The 27,428-nt window shown below is 45.8% G+C and overlaps 1 protein-coding gene across 3 annotated transcripts in view; it reads left to right on the forward strand.

Annotated features, from left to right (window-relative positions):
- Window positions 1-27,428, forward strand: part of ATXN1 (ataxin 1) — a 396,177-nt gene that overhangs the window by 188,658 nt on the left and 180,091 nt on the right. For 2 of the 3 annotated variants that reach the window (XM_082848800.1, XM_082848801.1), the window contains one exon: window positions 18,233-18,290. The gene's annotated coding sequence lies outside the window, so the exon portion shown is untranslated. Of the gene's footprint in view, window positions 1-16,236; window positions 16,632-18,232; window positions 18,291-27,428 lie in introns of those variants that run through there. The other variant, XM_082848802.1, reaches the window with a different exon arrangement.

A 27,428-nucleotide genomic window follows, 5' to 3' on the forward strand; every position in this document is an offset into this window, starting at 1 on the left:
GCTAGTGATGGCGTGGCCGTGTCACACATTCGAGCAGAAACAGGGAGCCCATCAGAAGCCTGGGTTCTCCCGTCTCCCCTGTTCACCCACTAGATATTCCACAGCGATGGAGGCCGTGGGAAAAGGTGTTTTTTTTTTTAATGTGTCTCCATGTTGCACCTCACATTATAGGGCCTTAAAGCACTTGACGAGGCTTCAAGTAATTCTGAGTGATGCAGTTTTTAGTTTTCCCAGAAGATCTTAAGAGATGGTTTCCCCAGAGGCATACGTGAATTCAGTCCGATCCTGAGTGTTTTACTGCCTCTCATTGTTTGACATGGCGAGAAAGTCCTTTTGGTTCCGTCTGCGAGTCTCCTCCTACTGTCAGAAGTCCCTCGTGGGAGCCATGCCAGTGTCTAGCTTTGGCCAAGTCAGCTTACATGAGTGAGAGGCAGTTTACCTGTTTGTTAAGTGGGAGCCTGGACCCACGGCTTTCCGAGGTCCCCTCCAGCTCAGACGTTCTGCCCGCTGAGATGCCGTGTGACGGGATGCGACAAGATGCAGGTCCGCCTGCGGCACTCTCCTTGAAAACTTGCTCCCTGACCAACTTGCCCTCCGCTGTGAAGTCTACCATGGAAGAATCCCAGGTCTGCTCGAACATGTTCATTCCTCAGGAGCAGCTTGCAAAAGCCCTGAGCATGGGGCTTCCCTGGGGGCGCAGTGGTTGAGAGTCCGCCTGCCGATGCGGGGGGCGCGGGTTCGTGCCCCGGTCCGGGAGGATCCCACATGCCGCGGAGCGGCGGGGCCCGTGAGCCGTGGCCGCTGAGCCTGCGCGTCCGGAGCCTGTGCTCCGCAACGGCAGAGGCCACAACAGTGAGAGGCCCGCGTACCAAAAAAAAACAAAAAACAAAAAACAAAAACCCTGAGCATGCTTTGCCTTCTCCTGCTCTGGTTGGTGATGAAAAACTAGGTCACAAGAGGTTGCCCCCTTTCCAGTTACCAGTAGGGGAAACCCCCAGGGCTGCAACAGGAACAGATGCAGAACAGCTCCAAAGAAGGAAACAGAAAGAGATGCATGAGAGGCGAAGAATGGGTGAGCCTCGCCCTGTTGAGGGGGAAAGGAGGCGAACCCTGATGCTTAGGAAGGAGAAGGAATGCCATCCTGGACCTCCTTCCGTGAGTCAGTAGATCTGTGGAACTTGAGGGAAGAGGCGGGTCGCGCTCTCTAGGAGTTAATGGGGCTTTGGGCAGAGTCCCCTCTTCTCCCGTGCTTTGTTCTGGGTCGGATGTCCTGGCAGCACTGCACGATGCTGTACTGCTTCTCCAAGTGCGTTCTGCAAAGCCCTGCAGGCTCTGGAGAGACCAGGCTCGTGCGCTGCACTTGGCCTCTCTCCTTTATCTCTGTTATATTTCGAGGTTATATAGATCTTGTTTTCTTAAAAATGTCCCGTGGGGGCTTCCGTGGTGGCACAGTGGTTAGGAATCCGCCTGCCAATTCAGGGAACACGGGTTCGAGCCCTGGTCTGGGAGGATCCCACATGCCGCGGAGCAACTAAGCCCGTGAGCCACAACTACTGAGCCTGCGCATCTGGAGCCTGTGTTCTGGAACAGGAGAGGCCGTGACAGTAAGAGGCCCGCTCACCATGATGAAGAGTGGCCCCCGCTCGCTGCAACTGTAGAAAGCCCTCACACAGAAACGAAAACCCAACACAGCAAAAATAAAATAAATAAATTAATAAATAAAAAAATACTTTATCAGAAAAAAAAAGTCCTATGGTTTTTAAAATTTAAAAACCACTGGTAAATTGTGGAAGAGTGCATATTCTAGGCAATCTGACCTTGGACAAGTCGCTTGATTTCCCTGAGCCTCACTTTCCTTATCTGAGAACAAGATTAATCGTAAGTTCTCCGTCTGTCTCACAGAATGAATGAAGGATTAATTAGAATCAGTGATTTGTCCCTTCATTCCACAAACATGCATTGAACATCTCCCCTGTGGAAGGCTTTGCTGGGAGAGAAATTCATAAGTAAATGTTTGGGACGGTTATTGCAAGAAGAGAGACAAAGCACGTGCAGAAGAAGCGCAAAGATAACTTCTTGGTGCTGGTGCTGGTGGTGATGGTGTTAACTAGACAGTTTAATATAGTGACTCCAGAGCCTAACTGCTTGGGTTTGAATCCCAACTCCAACCACATACCAATGTGACTTCAGGCCCCTTATTTAACTTCCTTGTGCCTCAGTGTTCCATCTGTACAATGGGGATGATAATAGACCCTATGGCATTGGGTTGTGAGCGAGCTAAATTTAGAGCTAATATTTGTAAACTAACTAGAACAATGACTAATACATGGTGAGCAGTCTCCCACATTTATTACTGTTACTGTTATTATTTCACCATGCCTTGTGAAATTGGTGCTGTAAGGCACGTTGTTAATGGATGTGCCAGGTGTGCTGTTTCTTGGTCCTCAGCATCACAGTCCCTTGTAATCGTACTTCCATTCTTATCTTCCCTCCTGCCTCGTGAGCCCCCAGAAGATGCATCCTGTGTTCGAGAGGAAAGGCAAGAGAAACGTCATGTCAAAGATTCTCTTCTTTCTCCCTTTTTTTGAGGTTGGATTGGCGCTCCTCTCGCACCGAACAAAGGCTTTGCCTTACAGAAAGGAGCTTTCTGTGTTCCGTGTGTCATCTGCCTTTAAGGGTGTAATTTGTTTCTGATGCGTATGCAGGGCGCTCCCTGGAGAAGGCTTTGTTGACAATGTGCAGAGGCCTCCTGTATTGATCGGTGATATAACGGTTCTATAGTGGGTGAATGAGGTCATTCTCATCGTGTTACTCAAGTCGGTGACCTTGAGGCCCGTCGGATGACTAAGCCACATAGGTGGATCCCTGGTTACAGAATGTCCTTGTTTAAAGGTAAATCGGTGTGAGGGTGACATCGTTTTAAGGAAACTACTGCAAGCGAATTACATGCCCCTTGCTGAGAGGCAGTCCATATTAATAAGCTCTCAGGCCACCCAGGCCTTCGTGGGACTGTTGGGGCTGATTTTTCAAGAATTCTTTTATCTCTGCTTCTCTCTTATCTCTTCTCATTAGACTTCATTTCTCTGTTAAACTGCCATGACAGTGTATAATACTGTCCATGTGAGGTTCAGAGCAAGATACTTAGTTCTGAGCTAGCTGGCTAGCGTGCTTTTTCTTTCCTTTTTTAAAAATTCATCGTGGGGTGGGACAGAGCAGAAGATGAAAAGATTTTTTAATACAAGAAGAGAGAGGAAGTAAGCATGATGATAAAATATGCATGCAAAAAACCCTTGTTTAAAAAAGGAGAAGTAGGGCTTCCCTGGTGGTGCAGTGGTTGAGAATCTGCGTGCCAATGCAGGGGACACGGGTTCGAGCCCTGGTCTGGGAAGATCCCACATGCCGCGGAGCAACTAGGCCCTGGAGCCACAACTACTGAGCCTGCGCGTCTGGAGCCTGTGCTCCGCAACAAGAGAGGCCGTGACAGTGAGAGACCCGTGCACCGCGATGAGGAGTGGCCCCCGCTTGCCGCAACTAGAGAAAGCCCTCGTACAGAAACGAAGACCCAACACAGCCAAAAATAAATTACTTAATTAAAAAAAAAAAAAGAATAAGACTGTAAGCTGTTAAAAAAAATTAAAAAATAAAAAAGAGGTAAACTCTATAGTTTTAGCTATACATTTAATCTGGATAAACACTTTAGCGTGGCAAATAAGAGTTTCTGTCTGCCAGCATCCCTGTGATTGCAGACCAGGCCTTACGACATTGGAACGGGTGCAGGTCTTAAATGAACAGACTTTGAGCATGTAGGCAGGTGAAGGGCAGTGGGGGTGGGGGGGCAGGTAGTGGGGAGAGGGTAGGTTATAATACTTGTTTTGGAATCATTGGGTAGCAATTAGCTGTTTTGTTGTGTATGTTTATACAAATGCTTGTATAGTACTTATTATGTGCCAATACCGTTCTTAGTGCGTTTTAATGTATTAATCCTGTAAGCCTTACAACCATTATTATGCAAATTCAGCATCTGAGAACAATGAGGTTAAATAACTCGTCCAAGGTCATTCAAACCCAGGCATAGTCTTCAGAGTTGGTGCCCTGACCACTTACAGCCTCTCACTGTCAGGGTATCAGGAGCACAGAGAAGGGAATTCCTGTCCCAAGGAGGTATATTTCTTGTGCAGGTAGAAGGAGCTTAATTCTTTCAAAGCATTTCATCGAATGTCCTCATGTGGCAAGTTGCCCTTAAACTCACTGTAATCAGATTGGGAGAATGTGGTGAGTCTCTGCATCACTCCTGGGAAGTAAGACCTTTCCCTTCCTACCAAACGGCTATTTTTTTTGCCTGTACCGTGATTGTATTCTGATTAGGAAGTCATTGCTAACGTACACACACTCATGCACAAGAGCCCTTTCCTGAGGGTAAGCAGAGAGCTGGCTTTTGCCCTTGGTGGCATCACTTGGCAGAATAGAAACACTGTTTTCCTGTAGCAGTTGACGAGGCCATCGGTTTGCAGAGCAGGAGAGCAGGCAATGTTCTAGGCAGCTTTAACATTTGCCGGCGCTAATGAATTTGTCAAGCATCTAAACTCAGGACGGTGCACACTTAAAATGATCTGGAATAGATTTTAACTTTCATAAAAGATAATAACAATCTGGTACTGGAGTCAGAAGAGGCACATTGTCCCTAAATCATTTAATTAACTCCTATCTCTCAAGAAAAACTTCATGTGAAACAAACAAAAAAGTCCTAAAGTAGCTAAGATCAAGTAAGAATTGAAGGCCGAGTGAGTAAATAACCAAGTTCATGGAAATTATCAAAGAAATAGATATGTTTATTATGAATGCACTATTTAAAAGATGTTTATTGACCAGAGCAATAAGGATGTGTTTTTGATCTGTGATAAGGACAAGTGTTGAAATCCATCCAAGCCACAAACACGATTTGGAGGGTCCGTGTGGAATATAAAACTCTGCAGTCTAGAGCTCATATCCTATATGGCCTTTTGCTAATTAATAAACACTGGCCTCATGTCTGTTACTTAATAGCCTAATTGCAGCATGTTGGCAAAAGTGCCGTCTTGCACTGCGGATGGGGGAGAGGGTGGGATTTTCTGTGAAAGAGGTTAAAAGGAGAAATCATGAAACTAACTTCTTTTAATGAGATGCTCCAAAATAATCAGATACATTTGTATTTGGGTCAGATAAGCAATTTCTGAGAAACCTTTTTATGATGACCAACCTCAGCGGTGCAACCCTGAGCAATTCCCCTTGCGTCTCTGAGCTTCAGTTTCCTCACCAGGAAGGGGAATAATAATAGTCCTACTCACTTTCTTGTGCTGTTGTGAGGATTAATGAGTTAAAACTTCTAAAGCTCTTAGAACAATTCAACATGAGTTTCAACTGGAATTCCACCAATTGCTAACTCTGTTATCTTGGGCAAAATAGTTATATCTTTTCTTTCCTCCTCATTGTCTTCGTCTGTAAAATGGGAATGAAAGCGTTGATCAGCATTTTGGGGATTAAGCAAAATGATATATGTAAATCACCTAACAGAGTACCCGGCAGAAATTTTTAAAATCATGGTTAACTAAAGACCATCGTTTATTCAGATTTCCTTAGTTTTTTTTTTTTTTTTTTTTTTTTGGTGTGCGGGCCTGTCACTGTTGTGGCCTCTCCCGTTGCGGAGCACAGGCTCCGGACGCGCAGGCTTAGTGGCCATGGCTCACGGGCCCAGCCGCTCCGCGGTGTGTGGGATCCTCCCAGACCGGGGCACGAACCCGTGTCCTCTGCATCGGCAGGCGGACTCTCAACCACTGCGCCACCAGGGAAGCCCAGATTTCCTTAGTTTTTACCTGATGTCCTTTTCCTGTTTCAGGATCCCATCCAGAACACCATGATACATTTATTTGTCATCTCTCCTGAGGATCCTCTAAAATGTGACAATTTTTCGGACTTGACATGACCTTGACAATTCTGAGGAGTGCTGATCATTTTTGCGGAATGTCCCTCACTTGGGGTTTTTCCTATGTTTTTGTTATGATTAGAAAAACCCTAGCTGAAGGACATTCAACAAAATGATCAGTACTCCTCAAAATTGGTAAGTTGCCATTTTCATCACGTCGTGTATAGCAGGGGCACGTGCTGTCAACGTGACTTACCACTGTCGATGTTGACCTTGATCACCTGGCTGAGGTGATGTTTGTCCTGTTTCTGCACTTCAGAGTTACTCTTTTCACCCACACAGCCCCCTCCCCACACCTTTCATACTACACTCTTTGGAAGGAACCACACCTAGGGGCGGGGAGCTGCCTTCCACCTCCTTGAGGGTGTATATCTATTGACACATGAATTATTCCAAGTTCTTCTGCACAGCAGATTTGTCTAGTCTCCCTCATTTACTTATTTACTCAGTCATTTCTTTATATCAGTATAAACTCATGAGTGTTTATTTTATACTTCAGATTATAATCTTATACCATGTTATTTATCTTGTTTCTTAAATTGTTCCATTATTGGCCATTGGTAGGTCTGTTTTCCTTTGATATGCCTCCATCATTGTGTTTTGGGTTTTTTTGTTTTGCTTTGTTTTTTTCCTTCCTCCCTTCCTTCCTCTCTTCCTTCCTCTCTTCCTTCCTTCCTTCCTTCCTTCCTTCCTTCCTTCCTTCCTTCCTTCCTTCCTCCCTCCCTCCCTCCCTCCCTCCCTCCCTCCCTCTTTCCTTCCCTCCTTCCTTCCTTCGCATCCCCTTCACACTCATCTTGAATATTCCCTGCCCCAGTTCTACAATCTGCCATTTCTCCAAAGAGCCCTGGTTCCATTTACTGGGAAACGGTGTTAGAAACTAAGATCTGGGCACTGGGGCTTGCAGAAATTTCCTGCTCAACAAATATTAGTCTCCCTCCCTGCTGTGGAAGTTAGGTGTGTAGAGTAGTGAGCACCCTTGTGCCAATAGGTCCTCCTCCGTTGCTCATCGGGTCCTAGCTGGTGAGCCTCGCTCACTGGGGCCCACTGGACAGGGTCAGCCCAGCTGGTCAAGTCAGTGGGTTTCATTCAGCTCAATCCAGGTCAGACTCTATGCTGGGCTAAGCGTTGTGAGACCCATCTCTGCCCTCATGGAACCCAACCCTCTAGAATCCAAGAGGGGACAGTATTATAAAAGTGCCAGAGAAAATTAAAAAGCTAGTGCGATCGAAGAGCATTTGAGGCTTCTTACACACAATTGGGCTTGAGCTAGGTTCATTCGGATGGGGAGACTGGAAGGAAAGATGTGGACGTGTGAACAGATGTCTTTTAGTGCCTGAGAAGAGGCCTGGAATTAAGGAAGGACTTTAGCTTTGGGTTTATTTCAGATATGAAACAGGATTTGTTGATCTTGGTGGGATGAAGGAAGTGGGCTTCAGCCAAGGCTGTGTTGGAGCCAGCTTGCACCGGTTCTCACGAGGAATATTGAGAACAGGCTGGCATCATGTTGCTAGCTTGAAGTCGGTCATGGTGGGAGCGTTTACAGAAATCTGCAGACGCTACAAACCAGGGCTCCTCTCTTCCCTCCAGCTGGTTATTAAACATTTCCCTGTTTACCAATGGCTTTAGCTATCTAAAAATCTGGTATATACCCTTGCCCTGAATTTATTATTTTCCTCCAGCAGTTTTTTTCCCCCCATGTACATATTTCCCTTCAGTGCTTTGAATTCTCTGACAGGAACTGTCAAAAAAAAAAAAAATGGTTACAATAGAGATGTGTGCCCTTGAACGAAAATTGCATTTTACATCATGTTGGCTGAAGCTCTGATAGTCAGAAAATGTTGTAGTTAGTTGGGATATTTGGGACCCTCTAATGGCCATTCTGGATAACTGAGTTAGAAAATGACCTAGCCTTCCCCCTCGTTTCGGGTAGGAGAAGATCCGTCATCAGCTGAGGGTGGTCGTCAATGTCGTATATAGGCAACGTGGCTGTAGGACTTTCCTCCTTCCTTATGGTTGGGTCGACGTGAAAGAATCTTCCTATTTCTTATCAAGAATATGGGAAGAAGTGGTATCATCTTCCTTCAGTTGAGAAACCATGACTCGGCATCATCCTGCTTGTAGTAGGCAATGCAGCCCTCTATTAGCTTGACTTCTGCAAGGATGTAAGGATACCTGAGTAATCCCTGGAAGAGTGCTATGCACATACAGACAGTTTTCATGAGGTCACCTCTCGTGCATGGTCTATGGTATTGAGCATTGTGCAGAATTAGACTCAGAGAAGCTTACGTTTCAAGAGAGTCAACTAAAAGTGGTCAGACACCTGTGACCAAGGAGTGGGGTTAGGGAGGCCAACTTCTCTTATCATAGCTGGAGATTGTAGGTTTTCACCGTCATCCTAAAAGACAGAGTGGTGGGCTTCCCTGGTGGCGCAGTGGTTGGGAGTCCGCCTGCCGATGCGGGGGACGCGGGTTCGTGCCCCGGTCCGGGAAGATCCCGCATGCCGCGGAGAGGCTGGGCCCGTGAGCCATGGCCGCTGAGCATGCGCGTCAGAGTCTGTGCTCCGCAGCGGGAGAGGCCACAGCAGCGAGAGGCCCGCGTACCGCAAAAATAAAGAAGAAAGTCAGTGGCTTTGCCTTACTTACAGGGATTTCTTTTACCTTTCTTTGCTCTTTCCTATGTCCCTCCATCGAGTAGGTAAACTTTCCTTTTATTCTTACCCGTCATCGACTATACTCCAGGTTCACGGTCATATTGAATCTCTGAGGTTGTAGCATTCAGGAGAGAATAGTGCAGGTATTCTGGCCATAGAACAGATCTTAGGTGCCGAGTTCACTCTGAGTCAGTGTTACCGAAAGTGGGGTCAGGCTGTTTGCAGCCACTCAGAAGCCAATAAAGGGTCAAGGTTGGTGGAAAGGAAAGTTTGCTTTATCTCGGAGGCCAGCAACCTGGGGGACGGGGGTGGATTCGTGTCCAAAGGCTGACTGTCGACCCTGCCCTTGACAGTCAGTGGGCAAGAGCTTTTAAAGGGGAGTTTCAGGGGTGTGTAAGCAGAAGGAGGGGGCTGCATGCAGAAGCAGCACAGGCAGCTCTGCCCGTCATCTTCTAATTGGTCACGGGGTGGTCTGATCAGCATCATGATTGTTTTAAGTACAGTTAATCTTCAGTTCCAGGGTTGGTCTGTTCCATTTCCTTGAGGCCAGTTCTCGGAATGGTGGCAGCTTATGTCATGGCTACAGGCTGGTCATCATGTAGTTAAACTTCTTCCACCTGGTGGGGTTTCAGTATCTGTAAGACAGCTCAAAGGATATGGTTCAGAATATTATCTGTAGCCCTTGAGGAGGAACTAAAGGTCCTTGACTATGCTTAACGACTAAACTATTATTATTTGGTCCTATTTGACTGTTTGCCTTTGCTTCTGCATTTTCTCACTTCTCTGATTAAACTTATGCTTTGGCTAAAATTTTTCAACAGACAAAAGGCAGGTGGAGGCCATGGGGGAGGGAAGGACCATTGGGTCCTGCTCTGTTTCAATAGGAGCGCTCATATTCTCTTCTGGTCCAAATGATCCCTAGATGTGGAGGCTGTCAAATTGTAATTTTCAAGCCTGGTTGAAATTCCTCAGCTGCCTCCTGTAAACGAGCCCTCTCATCATGGACCTCCTTGGGATAATCTGGTCCAAAGAGATCACCTGAAAATCTCCCTTAAAGGGCCGAGTGATCACGACGAGGCTCTTCTTTTTCTAAAATCGTGGTAAAATATACATAAAATGAAATTTATTATTATTTTATTTAATTTATTTTTTTATACAGCAGATTCTTATTAGTCATCAGATAAAATTTATTATTTTTTAGTGTACAGTTCACTGACATTAAGTACATTCACATTGTTGTGCAGCCGTCTGCACCATGCATCTGCAGAATGCTTTCCATCTTTCCAGACTCAAGCTCTGAACCCATTAAGCACGAACTCCCCACGTTACCCCTCCCCTGAGCCCCAGCAGCCGTTCTGCTTTCTGTCTATGAATTTGATGACTCTAGGTACCTCGTATAAGTAGAATCATACAGTATATGTCCCTTTGTGACTGGTGTATTTCATGTAGCATAATGTCCTCAAGGTTCATCCATTTGTACTATGCGTCAGAATTTCCTTCTTTTTTAAGGCCACATAATATTCCATTGTGTGTACAGACCACGTTTTGTTCATCCACAATGGAGTGCCTCCATCTTTTGGGTTTTGTGAAGAAGGTTGTTGTGAACGTGGATGTATACATGTATGTTCAAGTTGTTGCTTTCAGTTCTGTTGGGTATGTACCCAGAAATGGGATTGCTGGATCATAGGGTAATTCTATATTTAATTTTTTAAGGGACCGTCATACCGTTTTCCACAGTAGCTGTATCTGCATTATTTTATGTTCCCACCAGTAATGCACAAGTGTTGCAGTTTCTCCACATCTTGGCCAGTGAGCGTTGTTTTCTGGTTTTGTTTGTTTTAATAAGAGCCATCCTAAGAGGTGTGAAGTGGTATCTCATTATGGTTTTGATTTGCCTTTTCTTCATGATTAGTGATACTAAGCATTGTTTCATATGTTTGTCGGCCATTTGTGTATCTCCTTTGGGGAAACGTCAGTTCAGGTCCTTTGCCTGTTTTTAATCAGGTGGTTTGGTTCTTGCCCTCGCACAGGTGTCTGCCTGCTTGCCTAGATAGGGCGCTGCTTCAGGAGACTACTGAGCACTTATGCAGCGTTCTCTGGGGCAGCCTGTTCCCTTTGCGAGTGTGTCATGCAGAGATAAATGCGCAGGGACTTGCCACTCTGAAAAACTTCATCTGACATTGAAAGATTTGCCCTTCCTGCTTATTGTGAAGGAAGTTCAATGGTGAATACTGCAGAAATGAACCAGTCACTGTTTTTGGATAGCGTGTGATATTGTCATCTGACAATTTTTAATAAGTAAAAATAAAATCTCTTTTGGGGAAAAGGAGGAAACAGAGACTCTGTCTTTTATGTTCCCAGTGTAACGATATTCTAGACCAGGAATTGACAAACTCTGGCCCATGGGCCATATCCCACCTCCATCTGTTTTTATAAATAAAGTTTTATTGGCACACAGCCATGCCCATATGTATAGTATTGTCTGTGGCTGCGTTTGTGGTACAGTGGCAGAGCTGAGTGGTCTTGACAGATTGTCAGACCCTCAAAGGCTAAAGCATTTGCTGTCTGGCCCTTTACCAGAAAAGTTTGCTAGACCTTGACTATTCTGGACATTTAAGAGGTACCATTTTTAAAAATTTTTTTAAACCAACTGGGATTCCTGTTTTTTTTTTTTTTTTTTTAAGAGGTACCATTTTTAAAACATAGCATAGTGATGTTGATGGCTGACCGTTCACTCTATAGTGGAGCAGTTTGAGAGCTGTAAAGCTCACGTAGCTATAAGATAGTATGGCTTTTGAGAATTTACTGAACTCCAACTTTGTGTCCAGAACTGTGTTCTTTAATTAAGCCTTTGTTTTTGATTGGGGCAGTAACTTTCGCATCCCGCATCACCAGGGCTGCTTGCCGGATGTGACTGAGATATTTCTAACACAGGCAGCACTTTTTAAAGTCATAGTGTCTGACACTTGCCTTTCCCCTGTGATAGTCCCTATTTATACTGAACCTTGGTGAAGCAGCTCTGATCTTTAGCTGCAGTGAGAAGAGTTAGACTGCTGGCACATGGCCCTGAAGTGTAGAACACAGAAAACTTGCTGCTTTCACCCTAAAAATAGCATCGCGCTTCTTCTACCCCTCCCTCCAAGCCAGAGGTGCAGCCTTGCTAAGGCAGGGATGGCCAGTTTTGGAATTTAGAGGTGCTGTTGGTTTGCTGATTTTGTTACGCCTTCTCTTGAACCTTTTGGCCGTTCATGCAGTGAACTTATGCTGATTGCTAGAAGAATGGTGAAGGTGTATGGGTACTGACTTTGAGGGGTTTATACAGTGTGTTTTGGCAATTCAAGAATATTAAATTTGAACGATTATATATAAAACCCTTTGAGATCATTGGAAATTCTAGACCTGCACACACACATACACTCATACTCACCCACGAACACAGACTCCCAGGAAATCATAAAGCCAGGAGTGACATCTACCTGAAGTGACATCTGCATCTACCTGTGTCACTTTCTCACACAGAGTGGCAGGGTAACCATTTTGTACAATCCAAATAGGACCTCAATAATGGATGAATCTGGTGAAGTGTCACATTTTGCTGTAGATATAATATTTATCTAAAGGCAAAATAGAGTCCTTATCCCATTTCATAGAGTCTTACTGCCCCGACCGTTCGTGAAGTGATAGGCGTTGGTTTGTAATAGTGCCGATCTGCTGAAAACTTTGTAGCCATTTTCCTTTACTTTTTGAGAAGGAAAGCTGACTTTTTTCCCCTGTAACGTAATAATCAGTATTTCTCTTCCAGATCTGGTTCTCTAACCTATAGTGATTTTAATTACTCCCCTTGGAAACCACTCCCAAAATACTCTCTCCTCCTTAAGTTACAGGCCTTAGTGTTGAACGTAGTCTGGTGAGAATCCCTTTGCAAATGATTTTCTTCAGTTGATATGAGGGCAGTATTTCCTTATTTTTGTATTTGTATGTTTTTACTCCTTATGAACAGATATCTACTGAGTTTCATGGTATCTATTTATAATCATCTTTTCAATTTGTAGACAAGTTTTGGAATTCAGATATTGCCCTTAGAACAACTTGGGGGTCATTCATGCACTCAGTAAGCATGCCTTCTTATTTATGGTCCGAGGAGAATTCATTCATTTCTGCATATTTTGATTGTCTACTATATATGCCAGGGCTAGATGTTGGGAATACAGAAATAAATGACATAAATTCCCTGCTCTCAGAGCTGGGCCACAACTGAGTGGAGGAGATGCATACCCACAAAAATTTACAATGGAATTGGATTGTAGAGATGTGTACAACATGCAATATTAAGTCTGGAGAATTTGTAAGCCTACTTAAGTCTTTCTATTGAGTTAGACTGTGGACAAATGTATCAAATGAGGAACACATCAATATTTATTTACTCTGAGGTTGTAAATGGAAAAGTTGAACGAAATAAAGTGCATTTATTATAACCAGTGGCATGCAGCAAGGCCCCTGCCCTTGTGCCACTGTTGTTCCTGCACGTTCTTTGTGTTTGGGTCAGTAACATTGCGCTTAGGTCAGATGAGAGTATGTTCCGTCTGCCACGCTTTGACAGCTGAAGTAAAATGCTGATGGAGATAATTTAAGATCATCTCTGTGCTGTTGATTGCATGCTTGTGGCTCATAATCAGAATGATGCGAAGTAATTGTTAGAGCGACTTGCCGAGGCTACATTTTGTGTCACTGCAACTGTCAGCACTTCGGTCCTGCTGCTCTGCCTGAAGAATGCTTGCCCAGCACCTGTTGGATGGCTAAAGCATGACCTGTCACTCAGTGTTGTGGGCGACTTTTGTTCTAACACCCTCACTTGCTGCCCCTGTATATTTTATAACCTGAAAAAGAAATACCTGCTTATTTAGTGGAAGCAAGTGCTGTCTTTTGTGTTTGACAGAATGCTATGTACTGGGACTTTCATGTAGACATCCACGTGCTCCGTGCCATGGTGCTCATCTCTTTTCTCTTTGGCCTTGAAACCCAGACAAACCGTGCTTCGAATTCTTGCCTTGTCACCTACTGGTTATATGACCTTGGCTAGGTCACTTGTCTTGAACCTTGTTTTCGTTATCTGCACAATGGGACTGTTTTACAGAGATTTTGTGAGGATTAGAGATAATAGATAAAAACTTGTCGGCGTAATTAGCTACCCACTAAGTGTAGTAGGTAATAATAAGGAATCCAGTGCTTACTTAGGATGACATTATACAATGGCAAGACAGAATTTTCCAAAGTCAGTAGTCCAAAAATATATTGTAAGTGTGGAATGGAGAGTATCAGTCCAGTTTTCCTGGCTAGGTCATATTTACCAGAGACACACAATCAGATGGGGACATTAGAATCTAAACCATCACTTTGCATGGCTGGGTCTGCTATACAGAATGTGCTCCGGGCCATCCCACGTACATCATCAAGGGATGCAAAAGCAAATTTGAAAGCAAATTTAAGAATGTGTATCGTTAGGTTCCCCTGCATAAAAGAGACGTTATATAGCATACAGTACAGCCTGACCATGTGGTTCTCTCTCATGAAGAAAGCAGTGACCACAAGAGAGTGAAGCAAAGCAAAAATTTTGTCCCTGTAAGAAGTTCATGGTTAGATCTAGGAACGTCTCAGAGACTCCTGAATTGTACCATAAAAAGAGATCTGTTAAAAGTAGCTCAGTCCATATTCCTTGATACAGTAGAGTCCCTAGTGGAAGTTGTTGAAGAGATGCTTTCTCTGATTGCATCCAGGGCTAAAATTTAAGGTCTGAGCTTTTATCTCCCAATGTTGATTCTATTTCTCATGGTCAAAATAGGACCGTAGAAATCTCTTCTAAGAGCATGAGCCCCACCACAAATTGCCACTTTCTTTAAAAATTACATAAGCTGGACAAGGCATGAACTTTTGTTGGAAGGTATAGCGTGTGGAGGAGTTATCACCTGGTTTCACAGATCAAGCTCCATGTTTCTCCACTTTTGTTCTCTCCAGGGTTTCCCACTGGTATCTGATTTGGCATTTCTCTGCTGCCACAGTATGTCCTGTCTTTCTTTCTCTGCTGCTTCCTGGCAATCCCCCACCTCCTGCCTGCTTGTAGGAGCAGTGTTGGCAGTACTTTAAAGGGTTACATTCATAACTGGAGGAAGAATTCGCTCTCAACATTTCTGCCGATTGTGGGGATACATTCACTTCCCCAGCCTCCCCCCAAAAGTAGTATTTTCCTGAAATGATGCTAGTCAGTCACACTTATAGGTATGACAAAATTTTCTCAATCAAGGACAACGCTGTGTCTGTCGTACGACTCAATTAAGCTGTATCACATATGTTTTTCCCAAACCAACCGTTCTCTTTGAGAAGGAAGTTAGATTAGAAATGTTGAGACTACATGAGCATTCCAACTCTTGATATCGTCTAAATATGATAAATTCTGATTTTTTTTAAGTTTTCAAGTTCATATAGCGTGCTCCTAATTTTTAGGTTCACTCAAGGGTCTACAATTTTCAGTTTACTTTTCTCTGTATCCTTAAGGCACTCCACCATAATCAGACTGAAAAACAGGGACACTTTTTGAACTTCAGACTTATCATTTCACACTTGAAATAGGCATTTCTATCCACCAATAGCCCTGGTCTTTAAAATGTTGTACTGGATACTCACTGAATATTGGGATTTGTGATATTATTATTCTGTGGTGTATGTACTAGTTTGTATTCTTCTCAGCTACACGCACTCAGACCAAAACACTATTTTGTTATGACTTCTGATATTTCTTTAAAAATATTTATTTATTTATTTGTTTATTTTAGCTGCACCGCAGGGTCTTAGTTGTGGCATGCGGGATCTAGTTCCCCAACCAGGGATCTCTGCATTGGGAGCGCAGTCTTACCCACTGGACCACCAGGGAAGTCCCCAAGACTTCTGACATTTATACAAGCTGCCTTTCTTCCTTTTTTTTTTTTTTAAAACATCCTTATTGGAGTTTAATTGCTTTATAATGGCGTGTTAGTTTCTGCTTTATAACAAAATGAATCAGCTATATATATACATATATCCCCACATCTCTTCCCTCTTGCGTCTCCCTCCCTCCCGCCCTCCCTATCCCACCCCTCTAGGTGGTCACAACAAGCTGTCTTTCTGACTCTTACCGAAAATATAGAAGCAAAAGAACCACCCACTACCACCCCAGGTGTAGTCATTTCTCACAAATGTGGGACACTGATAGATTCTGTAAATCAGCAAATATGCATTTAGTGGTTCATTCTTTCAGCGCAGTACTCTTGCAGCTCTTAAACAATTAATGATGGAGATGGATTTATTCATGTTAAAAGAGGTTTACAATATAACAAGTAAAATATTAGACTGCAGACCAATACGAATGCTATCATAGAATGTTATGAATAAATTGTATGTATATAATTTTATTTATGTAAGTATATGCATAATATACTCTGTACACTTGAGCATAGGAGAGAGCCTGGAGCCGTAGAAGCCAGAATGTTCAAAGTGATTATTCGTGGGACTTTTGCTGATTTATACTATTTGGGGTTTTTTCCTCCCTTTTCTGTATTATCTAAGTGTTCACAGTAAATGGTTTTACTTCGTTCTCATTTTTCTCACCTCATTTTGGTGGGTGGAGAAAGGGAACACAAGCTCCCACATCTTTGATAAATCATGAAATTATAAAAAAGCGTGCTCTGTCTTGTCGCTTGTCACAGATCTGTAGACGTGTTGTGCCACACGGCGTGAAAGCGTTTGCTTTTTATTGAGTCTCTCCTGCATGCCAAGCACCGCACTAAGAACCTGAAACATGATGTGAAGTCGGTACTATTGCCGCCATCATGCAAATGAGGAAAGGGTTCTGAGAGTTTATGTTACTCGCGTCGCACAGCTGGTGGGTGGCAGAAGTGAGACTCAGGCTCAGATCTGACTCTAAGATCAGCGTTTGGGGTCTTGGTGAATCTCACTGTAGATCTCGTCTGCCTTGAGGATGAAAAGGTTAATGTGCGTGAGTGGGTTCTAAAGCGCTGCTTTCAAAAGAAGGTGCTCAGAGATTCTACCAGCGTGGACCGTCTTTCACCGCTTGCCGTGTTTCCCTGCAGGGTTTTCAGTTAGAGCGTAAACTTCTCAAGGCAGAATCACGTGGTCTCAGTAGCCCTTAATTCTCCTCTCACAGGCTGGCGGTAGGGTAGGTGAGCTTCCCCCTGGGACTCTGCAGGAGAAGATTGCCTAGAAGATTCTGAGACGCCGGGTCTGGGAATCTCTGGCCAGCGGACACATCCTCAGGAGGAGACACTGCATACAGCCCTAGAGGCCTCAGTGCTCTTTTCCTTTTAGGGAAAAGGAAGGAAAAGCAGTGGCCTTCTTAGAGCTGGAGGCTGAATCCCCCATGCTCTGGGATTGTGTGAAATTTGCCAGTCTCGGGAGCTAGACTAGCACTGCCTCACCCCCTGCCGAACCTGCAAAGGCATCGTTAAAACAGTCTCTGGAAATTTTTAAAAACTTGGATCTTGAGTTTAGCCCCTTATGTGATGCAGATTAAACGGTCCGTGGCTGTCACACTGCCTTATCTCCCTTTGTCTTACAGGCTTCCTCTTCCAGTACGCACATCGTCTCGGTTCTTTCCCACACTTTATCTCAGACACTGTGGCTTCCTCACGGGATTACTCCGTCCGCCTGATGTGTGGCCCCCGGTGCCTCTCTGCCAGTCCACGTTCCCGTAGGAGCTTGATTATAGATCCCCTTGGGATCGTGGACTTCAGTGGGGGATGCATGGAGTTGTGGGTGCCCCATTTTGGGAGAAGGCAAAGTGACATGATGGGATGCTCTGGTTACTATGAAGACATCTTCATTTAGCTCCACTGTGGAGGTGCAGACACGACATTTTTAAAGATCCACCTAAAAAATGATTTCCCAGGCACCACAGTATACGTGGCGTATGTATTGTACGGTCAGGCCATTCAAGATGGCTGTTCCCTTGCTCTCTACATCCCGTGCTCGACCAGGCTCGGCTTCACTCACATGACTATCCAATGCTCCTAATTATAGGCCTTAATCAGTAACTGCCTACGTGCTTGCCCCCGCCCTAGCTGCTGGTTTCCCTGGTAACCGATGAGCCCACCTGGCCTCAATTCCCCCTATAAATGGTAGCCTCCCTCTCCGCTGAGGAGCTAAGAGTATCGCCATGTCCTGGTCACCGTATGCGGTACGCAGCGGGGGTGTCTCTCCAGGTTCTTTTTGTGGGACCCCCTTGCCCAGGAAGTCAGGTGCCTCTGTCGCCGTCTGTGGGCTCTTCCGTCTGGAGGCTGGGTGAACTACAAGACTTGCAGACCTGCGGCGGCGCTCCTTTGTCAAAGGTTCACGCATCTCGAGATAAGAGAACCATGCATGTGATTATTTTCTACATATTAATTGGTCAAAGCTCCGTCTTTAAAATTCAAGTAGTCAGCCAAGCAGTGGGACGTCCACGTTCGTCAGACGTTAATTGCGCACCTAGTAAGTACCAGAGGGCCAGGCGCTGGGGTTTCTTATCTCTCCGGCCTGCATACCTGTGCTGATTTATGGGATGGATTTAATGTTTGATTTTTAATCTCTTTCTCTTCCAGTTTTCCAAAGAAATTAGTCCGTTTTCTGGGTGAAGAGAAACCAATCTGTTTTCACAGGGTGAGTAATCCTTTGACTCCTTTATATATATTTTTTACTCATGTTACTTAGTAAGCACTCATTCTCTGGGAGTTTTCTCCTACCTGGAACCAAGAGACTCTTTGTACTCATTACATTTCCCCTTCCCTTTGGAGGGGAGGGTTTCCCCTGGTGTTTTTCTGCCATTTCTTTTGGCTGTTCACAGGTTTTGTCTCTTCTGAGTTGTTACCACCGTTACTATCACCTTGTTCAGTTTGCAGAGGGGATGAGGTAGGAAGTTTCTTCCCGCCCCCCCCCCCCCCCCCCCCCCGCAGTGGCTGATGCACAGAAACACGGCCGTGGGCAAGGAGAACCCATTCGTTTTGTTCATGTGACATACTGTTTTGTTTTAACACCACGACAGAGAATCATAGGATGTGAGCACTAGATGGGATGTTATAGCTCATCTAGCAAAGCCCCTATGTCCAGATGGGACAGCTGAGGCCCTGAGGGCTTCCCCCAACCCCAGCATCTGAGCCTAGATTATGAGAGAGGCATTTAACTCTCAGCTGCGTGGGGTCATGCCCTCCCCCATCACAACCCCACACAGAGCTGTCCTTTGAATCCCAGTACCTTCTGGGGATACAGAGTTAAAGGCAGTTCCATCCGATGTAATCCTGATAAACTAATGCTAACGTCCCTCTAAGGCAAGTGTCAGGAGTGATGCTTGTTGCTACTTAACTTTCTAATAATCACACTTGGTTACTACCAAGACAGGAGAGGTTGATCGCATGGAGGTACCCAGAACGTTTCCATTTTGGACGTCATCTGAGAGGGCCTATTTTTTGTTTCCTTTGCGCCTTTACCAAACCACCGCATTTGCAATGCCCCGTCACGTGCTGGGACTTGGTGGTCCACCTGCTTTGCAGCTAGACGCCGAGGCGCACCTGCAGGTGCTTGCTGGCCAACTGCAGAGCGGCACGCCCCCCACTCAGGGCTGTCTGCACCTGCAGAGCGAGGCTTAGCAGGTTTCTTGCATTGCTGTGCAAATTTGGCCCGCAGTCATAGACTCTCGGAGAAACATTGCTTCACTAAAAAAAAAAAAAAATTATGCTTTGTACGTGAGGGCAGAGTTGTGGGGTGTTACGGCAAATATACAAATATGGGATCCCAGAAGGTGAACCTACCTGTGGTTCTTTCGAGATGCCTGTGCCAGACCTGGCTCTGGATCATGTTCATTTAGGTTGATGATCCAGGTGCACTTATTTCCAGAATGTTCCATCTCCTCTAGAGATTGGCCCAAGTGTAGTATTGAGAGCCTGTGTCCGTTATTTTATCCCACTTGTCAACTTAATCACTTTACCTTAACAAATGGGGGCTTCTCTTCTGCCCTTACTGGAGTCCCTGTAAAGGAACTTGACTTTCCTGCTTATCAGGGTGCAGAGATAGTCTGCTTTCTACCAACGCACTGTACGGAATTTAGGACATGGATTGCTGATTCGCTGAGAGACCGTCCGCCTGCGTATTACTCCAAAATTGATCTCTCCTGTCTCCCCATACTCCGTGTGCATGAATTGTGCATTATTAGAAGTGTGAGTGTTTCCATTTCCTCATCTTATCCAAGAAAAGCCCAGAAGGTTTATCCCCAGAGCACACCAAAGTATAACATGGGACACTGAGGTCTGCTGCTACCTAGGGAATCAAAGGGTCTCTGTGGAACTAAGAGATTGATAAAGACTAAAACAGGACACAGTTCAGGGCCTTAGGAAAGGGGGAGTGTGCTAAACTCCTTGCCTACTTTGTGCCGTTCTTTAAAGAATAAACTGGTAGAGGGGGGTGAGAGGTAAGAAATGGTAAAGCGATAAAATAAGTTCCGCCTGAACTCACGCCGACCACTTGTGGCAACTTCGGTTTCCTGCTGGTCGCAAGTAGCTTGAAGTCGACAGTCAGGAGGTATCAAATCATTATCCCAAATACTACAAGCTGTTTGCTTTTACCAGTTGGGGGAAAACTAAACACACACCGAAGCCGTGAGTTCTCAAAAAGCAGCTCAGAGGCTGAGCCCCACATCTTGGGGTTGTACCACACAGGTCCACATGCTGCACGCGGGTCCGCCTTGTACAAACATGTGTCACTGGGCTCCAGCTCATGGTATATGCGGGGTGGCTGGACCCGGGAACAAGGCTGCTGTTGTTTCCAAGCTCGAACAGTGCTCGGCCTCGATGGTGTCCCTTTAAGGGAAATCTAGGGAAATGCTCTTGCCAGCTCTGGGATTTTATTTGCTAGAGGCCAAGTAGCAATGGCATGTGTTGGTTCCATAGCAACATGTCTCTGCAGCCAGAAAAAATATAATGACTGTGGCAGTCAGCGTATCCCGGGCAGGTTGAGCACAGCCCCGATGCCTCCTTTTATTTTCCACCTTATCCTGGCCCGCCTTTCCCCTCCTGTAGAGAGTGTGGGCTGCTATCTCTGCTATTAACACTTGCCTCCTGTCCCCACCGAGCTGGGGACTCGAGGAGGGAGGCGGAGTCCGTAGTAAAATTCTGCAGGGCCCCGAGTGTGCCAGCAGAGCTGGCAGAGCCTCCCTGCCTCAGCAAAGCCAAGTCGGCGGAGAGTCTGTCCTTTTCATCATCCCTGTGGCCAAGCAGCCCTGGCAGGGTGGCTCAGTGGGCAGGGTACTTCCTGTATATTGCGGTCAGCTGCTCCTGGCTGGAAAGTGGGTAGGGAAACAGCGGTGTGAGATCTAGGGAAACAGAGGACCCGTTTAATGTGCTCCACAGGGATTGAGGAGACCCCTCCCGGGGCAGAGTGCAGTGCCGGGCACGGTAGGGCTGCACCCAGAAATCAGTGCACGTGGCACACCTTCTAGGCGCTTCCACCAGAGATGCAGTTTCCAATTGCAGTCTCTCCAGTGTGTGGGGTTGAGGTTTTAACATTTCTCTGATGTTTTCTCTAAAATCCTCCATGAAACCATTATAATCACTCTTGATATCAACAGCTGCTTTTTTCCCCCCAAACTCCTGAAACATTTAAAAAATCTTTACCATCTATTTGACATTTGGTTTGTATTTCCTTTTTTAATACATAATGCTTTGTGGGCATGAACTCTTTCTAGTTAGAGGGTAAGGCCCTCAAGGTCAGGAACCATCTATCTTTCTCTTCATCTGTTTTTTATTTTTTTCTCTAATGCTCAGAACTGAGCTCTGTAGATAGTAACCATACATTAATATTTCTTCATGATAACATTATAGTCTCATCCAGTCTCATAAGGAAGCTTTGAGGCCAGTGTGTAAATATACTAAATTCTTTTAAATTCTTCAGAGAAAAGATAAATTCAAGAAATTCTTTAACTGCTGTGGTTTAAAAAAAAAATGTAGATATGAAATCACAAGGTAAGAATATCTAAAGACTTCACATTTCCTCTTCTTCCTCTTTGTGGCTACTGACCATGACCTGTGTACCATAGGGTTTCACAGTGGCACTGAAGTCATCCCCCCCCCACCTTCTTCTCCCCCAATATTCACTACTTTGGTTGAATTAGCCTTACTATACCTTTTGGGCCAGGCCTCTCAGTCAAACCCCTAGCCATGTCTTTGGAGGTATTAAGTAAGAGATTGGAAGGATTTTTCAATAAGGTGACAGGTTTGATAGATTAGGATAGTAGTTCCTAATTTAGTTTTGAGGTCTGTTGGAGGAGGGAAGGTTTTTATTGTATAAAAACCTTTATCTTCAAAGAGTACTCTTCCCTTCCCAAGTCCTGAGCCAACTGAGAACCAATACAAGTGTAACCATAAGGCAGATGGAGCCAGGGTGCACCTCGGTGACTGAGATGACTGATGAGTTAGAAGTTGTATCTCAGGTTGAGCTTCCCAACTCATTCTCTAGTCTGGGCTTGATCACAGTCTACCCGCAGGAAAGTTTTGGGTCTGCAGGCCACTGTCTGCGTGAAGAAGGAAAGAAAAAGAGACCCCGGTTCTATGCACGGCCCCCCACCCCCACCCCGTGCTCCACATTTTAACTCTACCCAGTGGTGGATTAACCCTACCCAGTGGAGTTAGTTTCTCAAGGAGAGGCATGGTCCACGCCGGGTTTAGCCTCCAGCCAGCTACCTCACTCCACATCCTTGGGAAAGAAAAAGGATGAAGTGAAAAAAGGCCAGGAGGGCTTTGAGAAAATCCTTCCCATAGAAAACAGAGGAATGGAGTGTGCTGTTGGGCTCTGCTCTCATCTCTCACTCTCCACACTTTGGTCCCCAGTCTCCCTCTGGCCATCTCACCCACTGGGTTTTCTTCGTAGCTCCTTGGTTTGTATATCTGTTTACTGGTTTATTGTTAGTCTCCTCTTTTAGAACGTTAGTGAAAGCAGAAGCCTCATCCGTATCATTGACTGCTGTATTGCAGTCCTCGAAGCTATACACGCACATAGGAGGCATTTGATTAAACCTTTCAATACAGTAAATGTTTTTATGCCTCTTCTCACGTTTAATTGCCTGGATGTCCTTGTGCCCCATCTTGCCTGGCACATACCTATTCATATCATAACATTCAGTTCATCTGTCAGTTCTCTATGGAATCTTCCAGTTTCCTTTCTTCCAAGGGGAAGGAGCACCTTTTTGTTTGTAACCAGTTGCCAGGAGTTGTGTGTGCGCGCATATGTCTGCATCTTCTTTGAGTGTGTACACCTGTGTGTGCTCTCTTTCTGGATATGGTTCTGTAACACTTAAGTTCACTTATTTGTTTATATATTTATCACCTTTACTGGATTGTAAACTCCTTGGGAACTGGGAAACCTTATTTGTCCCTGTTTCTGTAATACCTGCCATGTAGTAGGTGCTCAGTAAATGTAAGTGATATTAGCACTCTTTACCACATGCCAGGTACTGCTGTGTCTTAGTGCTTAAAACAACTTTCTAAGTACTTGCGTGTATTAATGTATGTAATCCTCACAACAACAAGCTTACCAGATACATTTTTTTTTTTTTTTTTTTTTGGTATGCGGGCCTCTCACTGTCGTGGCCTCTCCCGTTGCGGAGCACAGGCTCCGGACGCATGGGCTCAGTGGCCGTGGCTCACGGGCCTAGCCGCTCCACGGCATGTGGTATCTTCCCGGACCGGGGCACGAACCCGTGTCCCCTGCATTGGCAGGCGGACTCTCAACACTGCACCACCAGGGAAGCCCCAGATACATTTTTAACTCTCACAGATAAGGAAACTGGGGCATAGAGAGTTGAGGTGACTAGCCTATGGTCTCACAGCTAGTCTGTTTCTATAGCTGTTACTGTCTGCTGATTCTCAGAGAAGGACCGTATAGACGGACGAATGAATGACTAAATGGGAACCCTAGAAGCCCAGATGCATATCGTTAAACAGGGCCACAGTAAGAAACGATCACCAAGCCAACCTGTGATTAGCCATGGTTGATGTAGGTCCCTGGATGAATCCCTAAAGTTTTATAGTAGCTATTGTGCTTAATTCCTAATTATCCATGCCATCAGAGTGGTATTAGTTAATGAAAGTAAATAATTGTCATATTTGGGGGATTATTTCTTAATGGGAAAATTGTTAAATCATCAATTACGAGTTACAGTTGCTCTGTGTAAGGCTCACTGCTAAATTTGGGGAGAAATGGCAGGTCAGAGGAAGTGAGTTGGAGGGTGAAAAAGAGAACCCAGGAGTATAAACTAAGGTTGTCGTGTTTAACAGGCCCTTGCTTACTTGAAGAGGTGCGATGACAGGTAAAGTTAAGGAAATCAAAAGAAGTAAAGGGCAGTCAATATGAGAATCACAAGGCATTATTACACATGATTAATTGCCAAATGGTGATAGTAGAGAAAATGAAAGTCATCGTGTTAGTCAGGATAGGATGGGCCTGATGCTTCAGAGAGTCAATGCTAAACCCTCACTGGCTTAACCAAGTAGACGTTTCCTTCTCCCTCAGTCAGCATGCGCTGTGAATCTGGTGTCTTTGCAGGACACCGTCCTCCACGCATGGTTCCCCGATGCAGGCTGCATGGATCTTTTCATCCTACCAGCTAGAGACCTCCCTGTAATCACAGGGGGAGAGAGAAGACTTGGAGAATTACATGAGCGATGAAAAGCTTCAGAGCTTTGCCCTGGAAAGGGCATGTACCACCTGCTATGTCCTAGACAAGGCATTCAGCCTTTTATACGTAAGCTCCCACCTTTGCAATCCTCAGATTCCTTTTTGTGTTTCTCCCACCCAGCACACGGTAGGTGCTCCATGAATATCTGTAGGGTGAAGGAGTGAACGAACATAGCGATGAGTTGTCACTCGTGACTGATAGTGTTTGTAACAGGAATGCACGTGACGGCCCCCGAACCCAGACTTGGAAAAACTAAGCCTGGCTTGAAGATGTTGATTAAAATTAAAAGAGCATTATTTAAAAAAAAGTAATAATAATAACAGAGCTGACATTGATTAGCCACAGTGCGTGGAAGATCATGAAGACATGAACAGATTAAATCCAATCTAGCTGGTGGTTGAGCCCCTGATAAAGCCCAGCCTTTCACGCTTCAGCCCTGTCCCGGCCCTGTCACTGTGTGTCCCCTGCGTGAAGTCACAGTTCATGCGTTACCTGGCGCCAGCTGCCCTTCTAGCCTTGTTCCTCCTGAACCAGGTAGAGATTACTGTCCTCATTTTAAAACAAAGAAACTGAATTAAGGAGAGGTTAACCTGTCCGGGATGCTGCCGTGATTCCAGCCCAGGTGTGTTCGACTGCACTGCACCGTCTCTCCCCTGCGTCAGGCTCTCTCGCACGTGCGCCTGCTGCCTCCAGTCCTGGGGTCTGGCAGACGGCAGCATCCACCTCCAGATCAATGGAGAAAGGGGGTTCCAGACAGGGGCAAAGCGTGGCTGAGCCCAGCATAGCAGCCGAATGTGAAAAATAAGTTGGAAACTCTGTGTGTGAATCAATATGGAAAGCGGTATGCTCATAGAGAGTGGGGCAGATCGCACTGGAAAGGTAGGGAGGGGTCACAGCACATGTGTCAGACCAAAGAACGGGGCCTCTCAGCCACGTCTCCATGTGTTGTATTTGATCAAGAGAAACCTGAGGGCTTCCCTGGTGGCGCAGTGGTTGAGAGTCCGCCTGCCGATGCAGGGGACATGGGTTCGTGCCCTGGTCCGGGAGGATCCCACATGCCGCGGAGCGGCTGGACCCGTGAGCCATGGCCGCTGAACCTGCGCGTCCGGAGCCTGTGCTCCGCAGCGGGAGAGGCCGCAACAGTGAGAGGCCTGCGTACCGCAAAAAAAAAAAGAGAAACCTGAATGCTGGGAGTCCCAGTGATCACAGCCACTAACAGATTCCTAGAAAATGGGGCTTGTTTCTGGTTTGCGGGGGGTGGTCGGTGGAGATGGAGGGGCCCTGCCTGTCTTTGTTTTAATGTGAGCAGGGCAGTGCTGTGGAGCGGGTCCTGAACTGAGGGTTCGTAATCACTGGAGATCTTTCAGCAAGCTGGTGATGGGACCAGCCTTGTTTCAGTGAGATTAGCTTTACAACTGTGTTCACGGCCCAGGAGATGGTGGGGAGAAAACCAGAGACGGGGGCCCTGGTTGGGAGGTTATTACAGGCAAAAGGAGATAAGACTTTGAAAACTTGGGAGAATTATGAAGGGACAGATGTGGTTGACACTACAAGGAAAGAATTGACCAAAACGGGATGATTGGATGTAAGAAACAAGGGGAGGAGTTGGAGATAACTGACTTTTTGAGCCCAGGTGGCTATTGAAGGTGTCCTATGTTATATATTTTTTGAGCTTTTGTTTTTTTTTTTTTTCGGTACGTGGGCCTCTCACTGTTGTGGCCTCTCCCACTGCGGAGCACAGGCTCCGGACACACAGGCTCAGTGGCCATGGCCCACGGGCCCAGCCACTCCGCGGCATGTGGGATCTTCCCGGACCGGGACACGAACCCGTGTCCCCTGCATCGGCAGGCGGACTCTCGACCACTGCGCCACCAGGGAAGCCCTTGAGCTTATTTCAGTAACAGTGTTGTTCTGTGAGGCTTCTTGAGTAGAATTGGCGGTAGCCTTAGACCAAGGTAAGCCCCCTTTGAGTAACTGCATATCGTCTTAACCCCAACCTTATCTCTTCCTGCCCTGCCCTCCCCAAGGTTTAGGATCAATTCTTAAATCAGCAGCAAAGTCATCAGGCTGCAATTTCATCTCTGTCCTGGCCCTCTAGTGGAGATAATGGCTTAAACGTGGGCCGTTTAAACGTAGAATTAAATGTTGCAGCATCTAGCCCCTGATGAGAGAGGGCTCACCGTCCACGCAGTGAGAACTGTCTTTCTCTCCTGCTGGTTTGCCTCGTTACCAGACTCAAGCTTCCCATGGCGCTGGGAAACACGTGGCAACATTTTGCTGGTTGGTCAAGATTTTGCAAGCTGACAGTTCATGTGAGCTTCACAAGGCCACTGCACATTGCTTTCTTGGTCGTTTTAGTCTGACAGGAGAGTGCCAGTTTTGATAGAAGGGAGAAAGAAGGCTGATGTGACAGAAGGGGAATGTTTTGCATTCCCATTTTACTTTCTGGGATTAGTCGTATCACATTTCATAGGCGCCTGTCTCTAGTGGCAGAGGACAGTCTAATGAGAGAAGCTAAATTGTATGCAGTTCACACACCTGAACTCTTAGCTCCCAAGAACCAGAGTGAGTGCTGAGTCCCTGGGATTCAGGAGTCCATCAGTCCCAGGTCTCTTTTCCTTGAATATAGGCTGGAGTTGGAGAGATGCTAGCAGGGGAGAAGAAAACTCCTAACCTCCTGCCTTTCTTCTTCTCTGCTTTCTGTGTGGGTCTGGGAAGCTGGCATCTCTGGCCAGAGGTGCAGAAAGTGTGATAGAGGAGGAGGGCTTCAGGTCGCCGTCGCTCTCCCTGGAATGCCCTTGGCCCTTCTGACACTGCCCTTGGTGGGTAGACCTTCCTGCTTGCCCTAGTTGGCAAGAGAACTGCTCCTCTCTATGAAAGCTTTGCCCCTTCTCCAATCTGAGCAAGGAATAGGGCCCTGCTTCGAGTGGGAGACACTTGGCATTCCCCATTACTTCAAGCCCTCTTACCAGCCCATAAAATCACCACAATTTGTTAGATTGATTCTTAAGATTCCTTTGAAATAGCAAGATGATCGGAAACCTCCATCATGTTTGGGATGGGGGAGGTTGTACATT

Source organism: Leucopleurus acutus (assembly GCF_964270905.1).
Source record: "Leucopleurus acutus genome assembly, chromosome: 10".
Lineage (NCBI taxonomy): Eukaryota > Metazoa > Chordata > Mammalia > Artiodactyla > Delphinidae > Leucopleurus > Leucopleurus acutus.